Genomic DNA, 12933 nt, shown 5'->3' on the forward strand with positions numbered 1-12933 from the left:
CCCTAACAGATATGTTTTTATTGATTTTTAAATTTTTATTTGTGAATTATTATTATTTTAAATATATTTTTATTGATTTCAGACAGGAAGGGAGAGGGAGAGAGACATAGAAACATCAATGAGAGAATCATTGATTGGCTGCCTCCTGCATGCTCCCTACTGGGGATCAAGCTTGCACCCTGGCATGTGCCCTCGACCGGAATCAAACCTGGGACCATTGAGTCCACAGGCCGACGCTCTATCCACTGAGCCAAGCCAGCTAGGGCTATTGATTTTTTTAGAGAGAGAAGAAGGGAGAGGGGGAGAGAGGGCGAAAAATATCGATGAGAAACATCAATAGGTTGTCTCCTGTACACACACCGACCAGGGATCAAACCCGTCAGGGTATGTGTGACCTTTTTGGTGTATGAGGTGACATTCCAACCAACTGAGCCACACTGGCCATGGATAAACCATACTGTTTGGATTATGGCAACTTTGTGAAATAATCTAAAACTGCTGTTTCAATGACTTCTTATCACAAGAAAAACAATGAAAAATATTTGCCTCAGTACATCCCTTTGATGCCAACATGTATATTGAAGAGTGGCTCATTCATCCTGGAATGTAAGTGAGCAGCCCTTTTAAATAAAATCAAATCACATTGAAAACCAAGGAGATTCTTCTCAAACCACCCCAGTATACCTTTGTACCAGAAGTAGTGGAGGGTGTTCAAAAGTTATCTGTAATATAGTAAAAAGTGCCAACTATCATACTTTTTGTCTATTCTAACAAAAAACAGTGTCTCTTATTCTCTAACATAGTGGGTGCTCAATAAATATTTATTGAATCAGAGTGAAATCCATTCAGGATTTTAAGCTCTTCCTCCCCTTCAATTGGCTTTTACATACTAAGGTCTCCAAAATTATTTTTTTCTCTCTCCAATATTCCTGAAGCTCCTCTGTAGCCTTGCAAATTCCAAAGACTGCATGAATGAAATAAAACCAATTGATATTCATTGAATAGGTTTAAAATATATTACTTCTTATCCAACAGGTATGCAAAGAAAACCATTATTTTTCTTGGCTTTCACCTATATGTTTTTGCTTTTATTTGTTTCTTGTAAAAACCCTGAAGCTACCAAAGAAAATAACCCATACTGTTAATCTACTGTCTCAGACACAGCATCTCTGCAGGAAGTGTGACAGCACTCCAACCATGATGTCTGTTGTCAGGGCATAGAGAAACTCACAAATGCCACTCTTACTGTGACTTGACATCACCAACAATGGAGTTAGGATATTGATCAATCACAAGCCACTAATAAAACGACCCCAGGCTGGCATCTCAGAACTTCTCTTTGTCACAAAAAAATGGAGTAGTGATCTTCTCCCCACCCACTGCCCCATAAGCAAAACCAGACTTGAGCCCAACAATTGGTTCTTCCTAATTATATCCTTTTATCCCCAACATTTTGGCATTGTACTGGAGATCCTGATAGAAAACCACAGGGACAAACATCTTCCATAGCCTACTGTAATTTTTTCTAAATGCAGAAGTTGCTATTCTAATTCATTACCTTCTTACTGTATCTGCTGTTCTTATCAGAAAAAGGGGTATAGACACAGGAAAGACCCATCATTTATAAAGGACTTTAGTCTTACCCAGTCCTTACTTTAGAATTCAGTGACCAACCCAGAAAAGTTTAATATTAACAGTGCAATGGCCAAAACCCAGCACAGAGCTTGCTCTCTGCCACCACATGGTTGATTTGAGGGTTGTTGGTGATTGTATTAGTTTGCTGAGGATGCCATAACAAATTACCACAAACTGGATGGCTTAAAACAATAGAAATCTATTCTCTCACAGTTCTGGAGGCCAAAAGTCTGAAATCAAGGTTTTAAGCAGGGCCATGCTCTCCACAGATTCTAGAGGAGAAGTCATTCTTTACCCATTGTGGCTTCTGGTGGCTGTTGGCATTCCTTGACTTGTGGCCACATCACTCCAATCTCTGCCTCTGCGGTCATATTGCTTCCTTCTCCCCTGTCTATAAATATTCCTGTGTGTCTCTTGTAAGAACACTTGTCATTGGATTTAGAGGATGATCTCATTTTGAGATCTTTAACTTAATTACATCTTTAAGGATGCTTTTTTCTAAATGAGGTAACATTCATGGTTTCTGTGGATTAGGATGTAGACATATTTTTTGGGGGGTGTTGTATTGCAAATCAGTGAGCTGGACAATGCCCAACTCCCCAAATGGATGTGGGGGCACTCCCGGCACCCACACCCCAGAACAAAATTATCGACCAACGTCTCGGTGAGAACCTACTGGAGGAGTTAAGACTGCATCCAGTCCCCCTTCTCAGTAGCAAATTGGCTAGTCTCACACAACAAAGTGAACTCATAATTCCTTAATCGAATGTGAATTCATTCATCTCTGGAGTTTTTTTTTCCAATGACTCCAAAAGAATGCAAGGGCATGTCAGGTGTCCTCTGTCTGGCAGTCAAGACAACTAAGAAGTGTCTCCGGAGCTCTGGAACTTCATCAGGTGGCACCTCCCCTAGAGATCCTCAGGGCCTGGCAACCAGGCAGGGGAAGCCGTCTGTCCCAGGCATCCGAGACTAGGTGCGGGCAGGCACCTGTCTCTGATATTGCTGGAGCCTCCAAATATTGTATTGCAAATCAGCGAACTGGACAAGATGCCTAATGAGCCAATTAGTTAGGAGTCATCTTTATTGTGCGCAGGTTCAGAGCAGATTACCTCTGTCAAATTCTGAACCAACACAGGAGGGAGTATTTCCTTTTTATATCCTCCTAGTTCTTTGTGTAAGACAGCTTGTAACCTTGAATACATATTATATCTAATCAAACACCTGTAATATCTATACAGACAACTTGTAACTTTGAGTACATATTATATCTAATCAAACACCTGTAACCTTGGATGAACAAACACTTGGCAGAATATGTGAATTAATATAGTGTATCAGCCCCTTTAGATGGCTAGCTTGCAAGGTCAGACAGTTAAGTTTATCTTTTCTATTCAAGCAAAAAAACCCAACAAAGTTATTTTACAGTCTAAAAATAATAGAGTTGACCTACGGAATAAGAGACTGTCTAAGAATAACAGAGTAGTTCAAACAGCAGTTTCAAACAGCAGTTTTTCCAAAGGCAGCATTCCTCCCCCTACAGTAGCCCATCTTTTTCAGAAGGGAGGTAGAAGATTAGGGGCTCTGTTTAATCTTTTTACATGGGACAAAGACTCATTCCTCAACATGAAAATGACCAAAGTAATTACTGCCAGTAAAGATTATTTGTTTTCCAGTTTTTATTTAAGATTCTTTTCAATAAGGGGGAGAGATCAACCAAGGGACTTGTGTGCATGCATATGAGCCTAATCAATGGACACAGACAACAAGGGGGTGGGGCATAAGTGGGGGGTGGGGGGTTATGGGGGAATAATTTGTGTTTTTGCCTCCCTGACAAAGTTTATATAAAGTTACAAAAAGAAATTGACAGCCAGTTTGAAATTGAATTGCCATGGCCTAGAGCAAAGAATATCCTTACATGATATTATTCTACAATGTCATTATAATTTTAGATATTTTACAACAGCATATTGTACAATTATCCCAAACAAACTTACAAACTAATTCTTGGAATGTTTGGCAGCAATTAAAAAAAAAAAAAAGAGGACACGAAAGGATATAATCCCTTTCAGAAGGAATTAAGGCGCTGGGAAGACACTTGAGCATTCTATATTGGCCCCTCTTGCCTTTTGTGCCAAGAGGGACCATCTTCTCACAATCCAATTGCCCTCAGCTGTTGCCTGAGCTGTCTTTTCATGCTGAGCTTGAAGCCTCGTGGTGGCTGGTACCATGGATCTGTCTCTCGCCCAATCGTGTGAGCTGGGCCCTCCCTGGAGAAGAAACCTGAGTTCCCCGAGATATGTGATCAGTGCTGGGGCCCCGCCAGCAGGCCAGGGGATCCCAAGGCAGGTGCTGGGCGTGGAGGCCACGGGGGCATAGGCCACCAAGGAGACAGAACTGAACCTCACATCACCCTGCTTGGCCCCGGAGGATGACTGGTTAGCCAGAGACGGGTAAGATTCCACAGGGAAGGAACAACCTAAGACAGGCACAGTCGCAGAGGGGCCATCAGGAGAGAACTTGGGGATCATCAGAGATGGGGCACAGACCCTCACCCCCCAACCTTGCAGGGGCCTGAACCCTCATCCCGTCTGAGGGAGGTCTTCTGCTCCCATGGCTGCTTTGCTTCCCACGCCCAGCTCAGATCAGGACACAGGTGACAGACAGTGTGACTTGGCCCAGCTCAAATTGGGACCCAGGTAACAGACAGAGACTTAGCTGACAGCAGCTGCCCTATATCTAAATCCAGCCTAGCACCAGGAATGCTCAGGGCCTACTCAAGAATGCAAATAATCGCCAAAACCGGTTTGGCTCAGTGGAGAGAGCGTCGGCCTGCGGACTGAAGGGTCCCGGGTTCGATTCTGGTCAAGGGCATGTACCTTGGTTGCAGGCACATCTCCAGGGGGAGGTGTGCAGGAGGCAGCTGATCGATGTTTCTCTCTCATCGATGTTTCTAGCTCTCTATCCCTCTCTCTTCCTCTCTGTAAAATATCAATAAAATATATTAAAAAAAAAAGAATGCAAATAATCCTTTCCACTAATATTTACAGGGTAAACTAAGATTGTTGGTAGAGTATTAAATTTGACAGTAAAGGAGAAACCAAGATGGCAGCATAGGTAAGCACCTAAACTGCTGCCTCGCACAACAATTTCAAAACTACAACTAAAAGACAGAACGGACACCATCCAGAACCACAGGAAAGCTGGCTGAGTGAAAATTCTACAACTAGAAGGAAAGAGAAAAGCTCACAGAGAATTGGAGGTACGGCAAAGGGTCTTTGTGCGCGCAGAGAGGAAGGGCGGCTGAGAGCCTGGCTGACTTTCTCTGGCGGAAGGGGGAACCGCACTGAACCTCAGTTCTGACTGCACTGAACCCCAGTTCCGGGCGAGCCTCTGGGGACCCACGCTCTTACGGGGGGAGTCTGGACTCTTGGGCGGAGACTCAGGAGCCGGGGAAGGCAGAGGTCTACGAGTGCGCGCAAGGGCAAGGCTAATGGGAAGCCAAGACTGTCTGCTCTGCCCTGAGACTCCACCCCATCCAAGCTGAGCACAGAGGCTATTGCAATTTGGCAAGTCTAATCCTATAAGGCTGTCTCCATCACCGAACTTCTCCCAGCATAGACACAGCTGATCCTTACAGCCAACTGGCCTGGAGGTCAATTCCTCCCAGTGATACCAACAACAATCAAGACTTAACTACAACAAGGCTGTACACACAGTCCACAAAGGGCTGCACCAAGAGTGTCCACCTCAGGTTAACTGGGGAGGCCGACCCACCGGGCCATAGGAAACCTAGCACACAAATTTACCCTACCAACTCAGGGAAGCAGTGAAAATGCAGCGTCAAAGAAACAGATCACAAACGAAAGAAATGGAGGAAAACAAACGACTGGATATAGAATTCAAAACCACGGTTATAAGGCTTTTCAAGAATATCCTAGAAAAGGCCGATAAATATAACGAGACCCTCGAAGATATGAAAAAGGACCAACTAGAAATTAAACATACACTGACTGAAATAAAAAATATTATACAGAGACCCAAAAACAGACTAGAGGAACACAAGAATCAAGTCAAAGAATTGAAATACAAAGAAGCAAAAAACACTCAACCGAAAAAGCAAAAAGAAAAAAAAAAAATCCAAAAAGTTTAAGATAGTGTAAGAAGACTCTGGGACAACTTCAAGCGTACCAACATCAGAATTATGGGGGTGCCAGAAGAAGAGAGAGAGCAAGATACTGAAAACCTATTTGAAGAAATAATGACTGAAAACTTCCCCCACCTGGTGAAAGAAATAGACTTACAAGTCCAGGAAGCGCACAGAACCCCAAACAAAAGGAATCCAAAGAGCACCACACCAAGACACATCATAATTAAAATGCCAAGAGCAAAAGACAAAGAGAGAATATTAAAAGCAGCAAGAGAAAAACAGTTAGTTACCTACAAGGGAGCACCCATACGACTGTCAGCTGATTTCTCAACAGAAACTATGCAGGCCAGACGGGAGTGGCAAGAAATTTTCAATGTGATGAATAGCAAGAACCTACAACCAAGATTACTCTACCCAGCAAAGCTATCATTCAGAATTGAAGGGCAGATAAAGAGCTTCACAGATAAGAAAAAGCTAAAGGAGTTCATCACCACCAAACCAGTATTATATGAAATGCTGAAAGGTATTCTTAAAGAAGAGGAAGAAGAAAAAAGTAAAGATAAAAATTATGAACAACAAATACATATCTATCAACAAGTGAACCTAAAAATCAAGTGAATTAAAAACCTGAGGAACAGAATAATTTGGTGAATATAATAGAATCAGGGGCATAGAAAGGGAGTGGACTGATAATTCTCAGGGGGAAAGAGGAATGGGGGGTTCAGGAAGAGACTGGACAAAAATCATACACCTGTGGATGAGGACAGTGGCGGGGGGGAGGTAAGGGCAGAAGATGGGGTGGGAACCGGGTGGAGGGGAGCTATGGGGGGGAAAAGGAGAAACAATTGTAATAATCTGAATAAAGATTTATTTAAAAAAAATTTGACAGTAAAATAATAATCAAGTTTTCAGATTAAATTAAATAGGCTAATTCAAATAAGTGAATATTCAAGAAAATTTAATTGTACTGGACAAAAAGCTGTTCCTAAAGTGTTAACTAAAATTTCTATTGGTAGTTCATCTCATGGTAAAATTCCTGAACATGCAATGAAACTAAAGCAGTCATATTTTTGTGCAAAAAATTAAAATTTAAAGTTATCAAGACTGCATTATAAAATTTACAAAAGCCTCCATTAATCAAAAAAAGGGGGGGGGGTAGTAGGGTAATATCATGTAAGGAAAAATATCCTATAAGTAAATTACATCTAGAAAATTTTTACTTTACAAAATTAATTTTCATTTGTAATGCTAACAGCAAGACACCCATGGTGTCTAAATAAGACAAAGGAAAATCGTTTGGGCAAAAATAAAAAGGATCCCAAATCAATTATATAGAAAAGATTCCTTTATTAACTTTTGGTCGAGAATATGTTTGTATATTTTCAGAAAACAACTCCAAGACCATGTGGATTCCTGCAACAGAGAGGAATTGACAGGTCTGCTCCAACCACGAAGACAAGAGGAGAAACAGTCCAGAGATGGGAGACGCTGACAACGCCTTGCCACGCTAGCAGTCAGCAGCTGTGCGACGCAGCAGGTTGCCTAGGACCAAACCAGAGAGGGTCGGACCTGCATTGCCACCATGTGCCCACCATCCAGATATCATTGCTGACATGTACACTTAAGGAACTGTTTGACATTGAAACGGGGACTCAGAACTGTTGGACATTGAAATTGGGACTCAAACATTTTTTGTTATTATACGTTCATTTCTAGTCTGCAGATGAAGATTTTTTAAAGGAAAGAAAAGGGGAAAAAATAGATACAGAGGCAAAGAAGCATTGAACAGACTGTCAAACTACAGCGGGAAGGCAGAGGAGGTTTGTTTTGGGGGGGGCTGTAAGAGATCAACTGAAGGACTTGTACGCATGCATATAAGCATAACCAATGGATAAAAGACACTGGGGGGGGGCAAGTAAAGGCATGTACTGGGGGGAAGGGGAGACTGGGGAGAGGTCAATGGGGAAAAAAAAAGAGACATATGTACTACTATTTGTAATACTTCAAACAATTAAAAAATAAATAAATAAAAAGATTTTTTTCAGTATCTGGATTCACTTCAGAGGCAGCTAAGACAAAGATAGTCTAGGTGTAGTCAAGACAAAGGCAGGTTCTATTCAAGAGAATTCTAGTGCATCCAAAAACAAAGAATTGATGTCAAATGCAAGAACTTTTTGTGCATATGAAAATTTAATGCTGTTTCATTAAATATATTTTCTGTCATGCCACCCCTTGACCTCAGGAATTTTAATGGTTTGATTAACTTTCAGCAGAATTGGACAACTCCAGAAGGCAGGTTGAATTCTGCTCATCAGGGCTAAGACAGAAGACTCAGAATGCTCTCAGGAGCTTCCAGCATGATTTCTCCATGATTTGGGTCTCAAGTTGGAAGTGGGTTTATGATTCTACTTGGGGGGGAAAAAGTCATTCCAGTAACAAGATAGTACTAATTTAACTTAAATAATTAACTTTGGCTCTAGGGCAGTGTTCGGCAAACTCAGTCAACAGAGCCAAATATCAACAGTACAATGATTGAAATTTCTTTTGAGAGCCAAATTTTTTAAACTTAAACTTCTTCTAACGCCACTTCTTCAAAATAGACTCACCCAGGCCGTGGTATTTTGTGGAAGAGCCACACTCAAGGGGCCAAAGAGCCGCATGTGGCTCGCGAGACGTGGTTTGCCGACCACTGCTCTAGGGGATTCATATTCTTCTTCAGCAATTACAAATCAGACAAATGTGGTTGTGAGCCCCAGCTCTGATGGGTGAAGACCTTTTTTGTGAATTTCAGTAGATAATTAGTGCACCTTTACTGAGATTCCATATCCTGAATCCACTGTTTCACTCAGTTTTGGTTGGTAAGAAACTCAATGACTAATTCTTGCCTTTGTACATTTACCCCTTTAGTCTCAATGTGTTGGTGGTTTTCACTTATTATTTCTCCTAGTCCACTTAATATTACTTTACAGGGTGAAGCATTTTCCCAATATCCTGTTGGATTTGAGAAAGAGGAGGGTATGAATGTTGTGATAACATATCTCCTGCAACCAATTATCGAAGTCTTGCAATGGGCCCGGTCATACTGTCTGATGGCTAATAAGAATAGCAGAATGATCAAGATCTCTGTGATGTTGGGAAGCAGGGTAAGGGATCAACTAAAGGACTTGTATGCATGTATATGAGCATAACCAATGGACACAGACAGTGAGGGTTTAGGGCATGTGCTGGGGGTGGAAGTGGCTGGGGAGAGGTCAATGGAGGAAAAAGGAGACTTATGTAATACTTTAAACAATAAAGAATTAAAAAAAATCTCTGTGATGTTAATTCTGGTATATTATCTTCATTCCTTGTTATTCCTAGCTCACCCATAATAAAGACCAATTTATTAATTATTGGTAAATATTTCAATGCGTTGATACTATGGGCCACCATTTTTCTCCTGGAGCACTGCTAATAGTGCCTGGTACATATAAAATGTTTAATACATGTTTATTGAATGAAATAATTTTTTTCACAGACCAAATTTTTCTGGCATAGCACAACAACCTCTTTATTCTTTCTAATTCTAAAAAATTATTCTGATTACATTGAGCTTCTGACAAATTAATAATCAGTTGCTAGATGGATGACCTTCTCTTGGTTCTTCTTCAAAAGGGGCATTTAATAAAGGATGGTTATTTTGCTTTAATTTCTAGTGAACAAAGGCTAGCTCAAATTTTTTTTTCTTTTTTTAAAAATTGATTGGCTGCCTCCTGCATGCCCCCTACTGGGGATGGATCCCACAGTCCAGGCATGTGCCCTTATCCTGAATCAAACCCGGGACCCTTAGGTTCGCAGGCTGATGGTCTATTAACTGAGCCAAACCGGTTTGGGTGACACAAAGTTTTCTTTAATTATTGTTTGGGGGAAAGGGACGCCACACTTCCACTCAATCAAGGGAAACAATTTTATCAGCACAGAAGTCTTTTATTTTTTCCCACTTATCATGCCAGGAATTCACAGGGAATGGGGTCCAGCAGCTCCGGCTCCTTTCCATTGGTTCTCACACAGTGTGCTTCTCTGGGCGGAGCAGGCTGACGCTTCAGGGGAACCAGGTGCCTTTCTCTTTGGCGTCCTTTTTCTGGTCATTTTCCTTCACACGTTTCCAGGAAGCTATCTCGGCTCTCAGAGTGCTCAATACGCACATTCGTTCTCTTGGCAAGGATCTTGCCCTTGACTTGCTTGTTCACAACAATGCCCACTGCATGCTGGGTGACATTGTAGACTCCTCCAGTGTTGCCATGGTAACATTTGAGGGGCCTTCCTTTTTGAACAGTGCCCATTCCCTTGATGTCCACAATATCACCTTCTTGTAGATTCGCATGTATGTGGCCAAAGACACAACTCCATGTTTTCTAAAAGGCCTAGAGAACATATAGCAGGTGCCTCTCCTCTTTCCCTTTGTGTTAGTCATGATGGTGAGTTACTGGAAGATGGCGGTTCCGGCTGAAAAGCTAGTTCAAATTTTTGGTAGTGTTCTCCTGCTGTCCAAGTTTAATATTTTCCTTGCTGTCCTTTCCCCTAAGTTACTACTATGAACAGACCTTGGAAAGATACATCCTATATAGTAAAGAGGTAATATGCAAAATGACCCTCATGCGTAACGTCGTCACAAGATGGTTGCGCCCATAGTGGAGGCAGGGTTCCTGTAACAAGCCATAACGAGCTAGCAGCAGGGACCTGAGGCTGCGTAGTGCAAGGCCGGGGGTCCGGGGGAGCCTGAGTTCACGCCCCCTGCCCTGTGGGGCTTGACGTGGGACCTCAGGCTTCGCCTTCCCACTCAGCAGGGCTTGATGGGGGATGTCAAGGAGCGCTCCACCCACCCTGGTGCTGGGCTGGGGGACCTCAGGCCACACACCCAGCCTGGAAGGGCAGACGGGGTACCTCAGGACGCTCCCCTGCCCAGCGGGTCTTGACGGGGGACCTGAGGCCGGGCCCCCCGCCCCGGTGCCAAGCTGGCGGACCTCAGGCCGTGCCCCTACCCAGCGGGGCTTGAAGGGGGATCTCAAGGCACACCACCCACCCCAGCCCAGGCCCAGGGGACTTCAGGTCACGCCCCTCACCCCAGCACCAGGCTGGGGGATCTCAGGGTGTGCCAGGGGAACTGAGGCTGCATCCCCCGCCCAGTGGGGTTTGACGGGGGACCTGAGGCAGCACCCTTCGCCTGGTGCTGGGCCAGGGGGCCTGAGGCTGTGCTCCCCTCCTGGTGGGGCTTGAAGGGGTGAGGCCAGCTGGGTCTGGATCTTGCCCAATGGGGGTGGGACCGGCTGGGTCTGGGTCTCTCACAATTTCAAGGAGCGCGCGATTATGTGAAGACTTGACTCTGTGTCCTGCAGCGCGCCCCAGGCTCTGACAGGAGGAAGATTTTAATATACATATTACTAATTTTCTTGCATTGCTGACACTTATATTTTAGAGAAAGGGCAATAACAATATTAAACTATTTCCTCTAATTAATTCCTTTTTAATGTGTATGAATTTCGTGCAACGGGCCACTAGTTTTTATATAAACCTCTAAACAAAGTTTAGTATTCAGCGGATCTGGGACATGGTTGTCCAGAATCCACATGCCATTAAGGACCACTAGGCAAAGAGAAGCTGACCACTAGAGGGAAGGCAAGTCAAATTATTATTCTTTTCAATTTTAAAGCAGCCACTGTTTATTAACTGACCAGATTACAACAATAACCATGGTAGCTACCTTCGTTCATCCTTCTGATAAGCCTGGTGGTCTGGTCTTCCCTGTTACCAGCATCTCCATCTCTGCAAAATGGGTGTTTTTTTCCTTCATCCTACTTCTTAGAGAAGACATTTCAAAGGGCCACAGGAAGTTGTTTGCTTCTGTGAAGCATTTTCCAACAGTATAGATATTATAGATCCTCCATGCAAATGATGCTATATTTATCAAGAGATAGAGCAATCAATATGTTATCTGTCAAGGAAATTCGGGTTTTGTTGAGTTTGTATTTTGCCATAACCACACTTGTAGATCAATTCATTTACTGACTTCAGGTTTGGGTACCCCATCCAATATGGTTCCACAATCCTCAGCATGTTAATCAAAGACTTGTTAAACAACAACAAACAAACAAAGACAAAAAAAAACCCAAAACAAAACCCCCCACAAAGACTTGTTGAGGTTAACAAAGGTGCCATTGAAGATCTGGTGAAGGCAAAGGAGCTGCAGCACCTTTTGGACCTTTGCACTCTGTCAGGAACTCAGTTCCTTCATCCTGCTCCACTATGCCAACTGTCCGACCGAGCCCCTCTGCCAGGGGCTGGACCTTCTTGGACGCTGGGTGGTAGACGGAGAAGCCATGAGACGTTGTAGGTGTATGAGAACTATTGTAGGAGCCAGTGGCCAAGTAGCCATTGCTAACAAGGAGCAGCCAGAGAAAACAGTTCTTCAAAGCAAAGTGCCATACAGCAGGTAGCCGCACACCAGCTGGGCAACAATACATCTTTCCTACATAGTAGCCTCCATCATAGAAGCTATACAAGAGCCATCCTTAGAGCTACAGCCTCTCTAAGTAGCTGCGCTGGCTGGTCAGTAACAACTTTATACTACTCAGACAAAAGAGGCTTCTTTCCAAATAGTGACATCAATCGTTTGGGTTATAGAAGGGCATGCTTGCACAGTGCATAGATTATCGCGTCCTTGCACCTGCATATAGCATCTTAGCCTTGAACACCCTGATTAAGATTCCCATGCTCAGAGTGGTCTTGAACATCTGGCATACTCTGAATAGGGCCTTCATACTCTAATTGGCCTTGAGCAACTGGTGTACTCTAGACAGGGCCCCACACGCTCACACCATTGATACCTCCCATCCTGATGACAAATGTCAATTTGGGTTTTGCAGGTACATAGAAATTGCCAGCTTTTCTTACCATCCTAGTCATTTGAATCTCAGTTCTGTACATCTTCCTATATTTCTTATAATAGTGCTTAGATTTCATAGATAAGTTTCCTCCTTGCCCTTTGAAGCATCTTTTGGGTAAACGTTTTTCTCAGGTCTTGGTCTTCAGCTCTGTGAAATTCCTTTTATTAAGGGTAGATGGCACAGCAGAAACCTTCTTCTTTGTCTCTTCTGCACCTCCATGGTTCCAGT

At 43.1% G+C, this 12933-nt stretch overlaps 2 pseudogenes across 2 annotated transcripts; both read right to left on the bottom strand.

The window, feature by feature from the left end:
- Positions 1–9765: 9765 nt before the first annotated feature.
- On the bottom strand, positions 9766–10235 carry LOC308235813 (large ribosomal subunit protein eL21-like; annotated as a pseudogene). Its single transcript has one exon. The product of its transcript is annotated as a large ribosomal subunit protein eL21-like (transcript).
- A 1249-nt stretch (positions 10236–11484) lies between these two features.
- On the bottom strand, positions 11485–12933 carry LOC308235257 (large ribosomal subunit protein uL30-like; annotated as a pseudogene). The gene is made up of 3 exons: positions 12632–12933; positions 11940–12029; positions 11485–11887 (listed from the first exon to the last, which is right to left on the bottom strand). The product of its transcript is annotated as a large ribosomal subunit protein uL30-like (transcript).

This window comes from Plecotus auritus (assembly GCF_963455305.1).
Source record: "Plecotus auritus genome assembly, chromosome: 10".
Classification (NCBI taxonomy): domain Eukaryota; kingdom Metazoa; phylum Chordata; class Mammalia; order Chiroptera; family Vespertilionidae; genus Plecotus; species Plecotus auritus.